Source organism: Zingiber officinale, chromosome 3A (genome assembly GCF_018446385.1).
Source record: "Zingiber officinale cultivar Zhangliang chromosome 3A, Zo_v1.1, whole genome shotgun sequence".
Lineage (NCBI taxonomy): Eukaryota > Viridiplantae > Streptophyta > Magnoliopsida > Zingiberales > Zingiberaceae > Zingiber > Zingiber officinale.
The window spans coordinates 13,499,223-13,508,169 of NC_055990.1; the positions used below are offsets into that span (position 1 = coordinate 13,499,223).

The 8,947-nt window shown below is 35.3% G+C and overlaps 1 long non-coding RNA gene across 1 annotated transcript; it reads left to right on the forward strand.

The window, feature by feature from the left end:
- The first annotated feature begins 5,619 nt into the window (after positions 1-5,619).
- LOC122053564 lies at positions 5,620-6,048 on the forward strand. Its single transcript, XR_006132239.1, has 4 exons — positions 5,620-5,633; positions 5,768-5,826; positions 5,900-5,956; positions 6,027-6,048. It is a non-coding gene; the product is annotated as an uncharacterized LOC122053564 (long non-coding RNA).
- The last annotated feature ends 2,899 nt before the right edge of the window (positions 6,049-8,947 follow it).

The window sequence follows — 8,947 nt, forward strand, 5'->3', positions numbered from 1 at the left end:
TTGCTTCAAATAGCCTAAAAGCATGAGAATTTATACAAGTTTCATAGCATGTATAAAGACAAGCATAATGAGTATACATATAAATTGTGTCTTAGGCTTTCTAGGTTTCTTTTTCTCTTTTTCTTTTATTTTTTTTCTCATGGCCGAAACCTACCATTCTTTAGCTAGGTTTTTAAGTGGCCTAAAGCATGAAAAACCTAAGTAAGTTTCATGGCAAAAGTTACTAAGAAACATATATACAAATTGGTTCATGAATAAGCTAGGACCCCTTGTGGTCATACATGTTATATGTCATGCCACTAATTTTTCTACACCCTAATCAAGCATGAGGGCATTGAACAACTTTCATATCTAAACAGCACAGAGGTCTTGAGCATATTAAAATTTTGTTTAAGCTTTTCTAAGCTATCCATCTCATCATGGCCGAAAAACCTTAAGAAGGAGTTCATGAAATTCTAGCAATATTCAAGCATACAAATCCTTTAAGATCTTTGTATTCTATCACATGAGCATGGTTATTTAAATTTAAAGGTCTTCCTAACCCTAAACCCTTTCTTGGCCGAAACATATGAGTGGTTTTCTTTTAGTTTCAAATATCTTCTAAGGAAGAAAAACTAATACATAATCCTTAATATTTCATAGGGAGAACCTTGTACTAGTTGTGTAAAATAATAAATTTCCCTTGCCTCTTAAGAATATTTTTTTGGCTGAAATTCTAGGGTTCAGTACTCCTCTGATCAAGCATCATATAGGTATAAAAGCATGAAGAAGAACCCCTTTACATAGCAGAGAAAAATCTATCATGTAGTGAAGACTAGTTTAAACACCATTAGATTTTGAAAGCTCTTCTTGGCCGAATTTTCTCAAACTTGTTTCTAGGTTTTAAAATCCTCATAAAATCCGAAAAGCACATAAAAGCCTTGTACCACAGGTGTGGGGAAGCTTACATCCTTTTTCGCTTGTGGATCTAAGGTATGGTGAAGAAGAAGTAGCCTCTTCTTCTAGTTCCTTTCCCTTGATTCCTTTGCTAAGTCCTCCTTGTATCTTAGGCTTTCTTAGGGAAAAATTTGGCTTTGGGGCTGAAGATGGAGGAGAGGGGATTGTGGTGTTCTCGGTGAGGGAGAGGATGAATGAGAGAAAATGAGAGAAAAATAGTTTTCTCTTTTCTTGCTCCCTTTTATGTTAAGGGGAAAGAGGTAGCAAACTTAGTTTTTGCTTTCCTTCTCCCTTAGCCCTTTTTTTTTCTATTTTATTTTTATTTTTATTTGTTTATTTATCCTCATCATTCATGGTGAAATAAGGGGGAATGAATCCCCTTAATTAACTTCTTTTATTTTCGGCAAAATCAAAGAGGAAGAGGGAGAGGAAGGGAGGAAGGCAAGTTGCCTTTCTCTTGCTCTTTACTTGTTTCCTTTTGGCTAGCTTTTACTCTTACCTTTATCATGAGTTTCCCTCCTTTGCTATCAACATATTATTCCTATCCCAACTGGTTATTACCCATTAATTCTATGAAATATAATATAAGAGGTTCAAGGTTCAATCCTTGACCTCTCCCTATTTTTATTTCTTTTTATTTCCTTTTTGGTTCAACTCACTTCCTATTATTTTTCTAAGGCAAATACCACATTCATATATTTATCTTACAAGCTTAGTGGGTATTACATCGGGCCCCGTGGACCTAGCTAGATTTCAGCCTGATGTCAGGTCCTTCAGACAAATCAACTTTTGTACACTTGGTAGAAGGGTTAGACAAATATCACATATAACTTTAACCTATTTTTCATACATCAATGCCAAATTATTAGTACAACCTGCACCAACACAGGATTCTCCTTGCCCAACTTTCAATCAACAGTGACCTATTACAGCTTCCTCACCAAGTATCCAACAAACCTTTAACCTGCATGGATTTTTTTATCCTGTGTCAACTTCCCATTAGTCTTCTGATCACCAAGTGCAGTCCTCCTTGACTCACTTGAATTTTCCTCTTGCCTAACCTTAGTTAGGTCTACTCACTGGATAGACTTCCACCTTGCCTAACCTTAGTTAGGGCTTCCCTTGCCTAACCATAGTTATATATTTCCTCTTACCAACGTGTGATCCTCCTTGACCCACTTGGACTTCCCTTCGCCTAACCGCGGTTAAGACTAGTCACTCGGTAGACTTCCACCCTACCTAACCTTAGTTAGGGCTTTCCTTTGCAATCTTCTTTAACCTACTTGGACTTTCCGTTGTCTAACTATAGTTAGGACTTTTCATCTTGCCTAACTCTTGAGTTAGAACTTTACCTTACCTAACCACTAGTTATGAATTTTTCCCTTATGTAATCCTCTAGTTAAAACTTCCCAATCAAGTATCCGGTCCTCCATGGCCTATTTGACTTCTCTCTCACACTTTGTCACATATCTGATCATCCTTTGACCTACTTGACTTCTTTTCACATATTGTTGAAACATTGAAACTCAAGATTAAATCCACTCGAGGTCAGTTAAACTAGTTTGCATTGATCTAAGGATGATTACATCAAAAAATCTCCCAATATAACAAACAGAGTCTTTAGGGCGTCTTTACTCTCTCACATTATTGCCATGACTACACACATCAATTAATACACAAAATAAAAAACCAGTCATTTAGGGACAAAAATTTATGATGAATTTTTTTCATCCCAAATTTGCGATGAGCTTGGCAATAAAAATATAAAATGTTGCTACTTAGCAACTAATTTTGCAACGAAAAAATTTCATCGCAAATCAACAACCAAAACTATTTCATTGCTAAGTTTGTTGCAATTTATTGATGAAAATAAATATTTGTTGCAAAATCATCAACAAATAGTTCATTCGTTGTAATTTTTGCAATGAAACATTCTTCGTTGTAGATTTTGAAATAAATTCAAAATTCATCATAGATTTTGCAACCATGAACTATCACTAAGAAATGTAAAATTTTCAATGAATCCATGGATTCATCACAAATTTTGCGAGGAAATCATAGATTTGTTGGAAATTTTACAATGATTACTAAATTTTTCGTAAATTGGGTATTTTTTTAAAAAAAATTGTCTAAAGCCGATTATTGGACTTAGAGAGTTCAAAATGAGATGAAACAAGTTCTTGATTATATAAATGTCCTCAAATATTATTTTTATTCAATATGTTTTTTTCATAGCTAAGTCAATTAGATGAATTTCAAATGTAAGTTGAACATGTTAGAGTTAAAAGTAAATTTAATTAATTGAAATTGTTAGAGTTACAAATTACTGTTAGAGTGCTCATAACGATACGGAATTCATTTCTATGTGTTCATATAGTTCTTTTGATTATGTTCATATCTTTAAAAATTAATTTAACCTAATATATTTGGATATGTGATTTTTTTAAATATGAATCATATTTCTCGAGCACATTAGTGTTTGAAAAATTGCTAATAAAAAAATATTAGGTCAAATTTATGTTTGAGGACATTTATATAATTAGAAGAACTAGACAAATATATAAGAACTAGTTTTATTTCATTCCAAGTTCTCTAGGCCCATTAACTGACTCTATATTCTCCATCTGATGACTCACCTTTGTTGGATGTCATGCCCTAAAGGTATACTTGCCTAACAAAATAAACGGTACCCCTTTGTGACAATATTATGATACAACATGATATAGCCCACACGATTGACATATACACACAAACCACACAAGATAATAAACACACAGTCCACACAGCTAGTATAAACCCAAACCATGCAAAGTAATAATACACAACCCACATGGATGATACAAGTATAAACCACGCAAACATAATGGAATAGATTGTGTGCCGGTGTGGCTTAACACAACACAAGTGTCATAACCCAAATGAAGAAACATCACAAAACGAAAATCCTCTTCCAAGACAATTACTACACCACTGAGTCCAAAAGTAAAAAATGTAAGCAAAAGAAAAATGAAATAACATGGAAAATATAAATCTTGAGTGTGATGAGGGACAAAGTCAAGGTTCTCCAAGTGATTCTATATAAAAATCTATCTTTTATGTGGAAAGAAAAGGATACAACAGGGTAGTGAGTATAGGTGACTCCTTGGGTAATAGATAAATGATAGTGCATGGACAAATATATAAGAAGATCAAAGTATATAGTCTCACGGTTATGAAACATGTATGCACTTATAATGATGTAATGGAAGTGCATACCAGAACCAAACTAACACATAAGGTATAATGATTAGTACATCACTAGGAATCTGTATCAGATCTGCTCGTACCACATGAGCAACATAAGATAGCGTATGTATGTACGATAAATGAACATGTATGTTAATGTCAAGCATATACAATAATCATATCTCAATCATATGCGACATATCACAGGCATATGCACAATAGTATCTCTAACATATGCATCACGCATCATATGTATATGATCATGTATGTGCCACTACTACATACCACTCTAGCTACCATGACATTTGTGTGATAGAGTGGGTAGGACTGTGACAACTATTCATGACTCCAACTACCACTATATCTGAGTGGCCAATCAGGAAGGATGCAGAGTAGTTATCTAGCTCATAATAAGGAGGTCACTATTTGCACGCACTCTGTTACCACTACCCCGAGTGGCCAAGTGACCAATATAGGACAAGCTACACCCAACTCTAGCTACGACTACTCTTGAGCGGCCTAGTGGATATCGAATATGACTAGCGGCTCTCTCACACTATAAGGGAGATATAGTTCATCATCATGCACTCAATGCAATGATGTATATGATGCTAATATCCATGACTCAAACACAGTCATCATCAATGCAATGACATGATAAACATAAGTATATTCAAAATCATGATCCATCAATCACATATAAAGATCATACAGGTGCCTACTAAACAACATGTAGTAAATAGTAACACCTATAGTACACACCACACTCATGTATCACTACAAGAAAAATCCTCATAGACATCGGTGGAACAACAACGGTTTTAAGCAAAAACCGATGTCTTTAAGTATTTTACACCGGTTTTTCCAAAAACCGATGTCTATGAGCGCAGATTTTCGCTCATAGACATCGGTTTTTTTAGCCGATGTCTATGAGCGCCTTTTTTTCATTAATAGACATCGATTTTAACCGCGGTTTTTAAAATCCTGTGTCTATGAACCAAAATTCTGGTGGACTTTCTTAGCGCGCTTTCTTTTGGGCTTCTCCTCGCGAAACCCTAATCCTCCGCATCCTCCTTTTAGGGATGCACTCTAGGGGCTTTTGGGGCTCCATGTCACCGCGGATCGGGTTGACGCGAGGCTGGAGCTTCCTCGGCCGATCCCCCTTCCCCGTGGCCTTCCTCCTCGGCTCTACAACCGCATCCGGGCTCGTCGCCGTCATCTTCTACTGGTTCGTCGTCTCTGCATCTCGACACACCCCTGATCCGGCCCTCGTCGGGTGTCGTCCGGACAGCGAGGGCTCCTGGTCCATCGGGGTCTTCTACGGAAAGAGCCCCTTCTTGCTTTCCCCCATCAAATTGGTACGTAAGGAAGCTCGACTATGTCTAGAAGCCGGTGTCTTGTTAGAGCTTGCGGTTATGATGGCTTTTCTTTCCTACAGCATGGGAGCAGCATGGGTCAACTCCTCCCATGGGGTATGTTCTCAGTTCTCATCTTCCTCCCTAATTTTTAACCAAAAATCCAAAAAAACAACTTAATCATGGAGGAGTGTTTCATTTTTTGCCTTTCTGCCTGGATTCATACTGCTCTATACATTCTTCTTGTTCAGTTGGAATAGTTGGAATCACTTCTCTTGCCAAATCAATGAGACACTAATCAAAGAAACAGGTAGATGGACGGATGCTGACCCTTTGTTTACTACTTTCTATTCTCCTCAATCTTTTCTATAATTATGCAACAGCCGATGCAATGGTGTCAACTGGACTCGCGAAGCTTGGATATCAATACGTCAACATCGGTTAGTCTCTCACCAGTTGTTTAACTTCCTTTTGATTGTTTGTAATTTTTAATCCATGGATGATTTGCAGATGATTGCTGGGCTGAGCACGATCGCGACTCCCAGGTTCATTATACTGATGTCTTTCTTTAGTTTTTGTCTACAGAAACCACAATAAGCATGAACTGTAACTCTGTAATGTGTTCAGGGATACCTAGTGGCCAACGGAAGAACATTTCCATCAGGAATCAAAGCTCTTGCATATTATGTGCACAGCAAGGGGCTTAAGCTTGCCATTTACTCAGATGCAGGGTGAGTATGATGGAGTATTATTCGTTTCTGTAAAAATCCAACACATTTACTCAGCTTTGTGGTTTCTATAGATACCGAACGTGTAACTCAGAGATGCCTGGTTCACTAGGGTATGAGAAGAAAAATGCTGAAACTTTTGTTGCATGGGTAAGATATTTTAGTAATATGTGTATCTTGGACTTGATATTTCTTTATATATATATATAACATTGCATAATGGAAAAGCAATTTTCACTAAATAATATCTTTCGGTCAGGGAATAGATTACCTCAAGTATGACAACTGCAACAATGGAGATTTGAAACCCATGGAGAGGTAGATTTGTATAGATTACCTATCAGAAAAACTTTTTCTATTATGATGTTACTTATAAGAAATTCATGTTTACAAAGATTTCATGATGAAGATTACTTAAATGATTATTTGTATTATATGTAGTACTGGATAAACTTGAATTGGTTTGGACCTTTTGATGTGATTAACAATTCAATTTTAATTATTGTTCCTATTTTCCTATGTTTGTAAGAATTCCATTGTAATGCTTATTCCTATTTTTCTACATTTGGATCCTCTGTATGAGTATATTTTCCTTCGTAAATCAGTAGTCTTAACTCTTATCAGTTCACTTCTATTAATCTCTTGTTAATTCTTTGATACTCTTTCATATTATCCCATTTTCTGAGAAGACAATAACAATTTTGTTTTATAGAAGAATAGGACACATTTCACATTGCTGGCAGATTGTTCTAATACAAGTTGCATAACACCTAGTTTTCTGTAAGTCTTATGCATGTCTCACCTTGGGTATTGTTTCCCACAGTTCTAAAACACAACTGATTTACTTGATGTATTCATGAGAAGGAAAAATACAACTGAGTTCTAAAGCAATGGATGCTTCTGTTAAAGTTGCAAAAGAATTACTAAAATTTGATGATGTTCTTGGCAGACTAACAGCATGTGTGAACAATTTGAATACCACTGCTTTATATGTTAATAAATTTGAAGAAATATAACCACGGCTGGCTATACATAGTATAATCTCATCTTTTTCTATTTGATGCTTTCCTTCAAATATGTCCTAAGCATTTATTTATTTTGGCTTTATATTTTTTGTTTCATGGTAAATTAATCTTCTTGTCCATCTTCAAACTCTTGACATGTTTGCAGAGTGACTAAAAGTCTTGAAAAGAACACCATATGCACCATCAATCCTAGAGGTAATTTACATCTTCTCATGTTGATTAAGCGAAAACATTCAATTGTTCATATTTTTTGAATTTCTCTATCAGATCCATATTCAACAGTGAGCAAAGATGGCTAACAAGAATTAGATGATGATCAGACTTTTTTAGTTCACAAGTTAACTAAAAACAACTATTTTAAGTGAACTTATTTCTTAAAATGCAGAGCTTGGATTCTTTGGAAATCATGTTCCTTCTTGAACCATATTCAATTTGGCATGAGTCCTTATTTGATTAGTTGCGAACTATGAATTTGTGTGCTTTGTAGAATGCAATATGAGATATGTTAATGTCGTAGATAACATTCCATAGCTTTCTACTTATATTTCATTCTAACAACTCAAAAAAACCTTTTAACAGATTCTGTTGATTCAATTATTCATGTTCCTTGAACAATGCTTAATGTATATTTATTTATCAAGTGATGAAGAAGCTTATGACTAGTCTGTTTCACATTTTTTTTTTGTTTCCCAAGAAAAAGGTATGTTATTATTATTATTAAAGTCATAACCCGTGTTCTTTCTATCTGTTGTTCTTCATCAAGCATGATGGACTGCAAGCATATTTATGAGAAGGAACTAGTAATCCACTACATAAGCACAAAGAAACCACATCCTTGATGCCCAGTTGTAGGTAAGTGCCCTATTTATTGCAGTTGAACTTTCGTTGTTGATCTTTTTGCTCATTACAGCTACATCCTCTCAGGTTGCCCAAAAATTCTCCAAGTTGGACGGGTTGTATGTGACACCTTGCTTACAATAGAAATTGATGAAATGCGTTTGGCATCAGCTACAAACATACATTCAACAATGGTAGAAGATTTTACAAAAGTTGACTGAAAATGGCAACACTGCTCCCTGCAACTGTAAGCTTGATATAATTTTTCAAGGTGATTTAGCCCCTGTCGATGATTTGTCATCAGCCAATGCGATTTAGGCATCATAGTTAATTATCTTTTGATGTTGTAAGAGGAATATTTGTGTAATTTATGGATACGGACTTGATGTGTACAATATCTATTATCTTTTTATATTGTAAGAATAATATTATGTATTGGTAACATGGATATTTACTTGGTGTGTTTAGATACACTGATGTATAATAATATTAACTAAATTTTGTACTATTAAAATATTGTTTAATATCGGGTTTTCACTATTTCGAAAATCGAATCGGTGTCGTTAAACAATATTGATATTACATCGGTTTTCCACCGCTGCTAAAACTGGTGTTATTAACATATATTATTACATCGGTTTTTACATCGTTGATGAAACAGTGTCTTTAAGTGACACTACACCGGTTAATAACCGATTCGAACACCGGTGTTGTTAAGTGATACTACACCGGTTTTAACCCGATGTCTAAAATGACAGACCTTTTACATCGCATTCATAGACATCGGTCGAAAAGTAATAGACACCGGTGGAAAATCGATGTCTATGAGGATTTTTGTTGT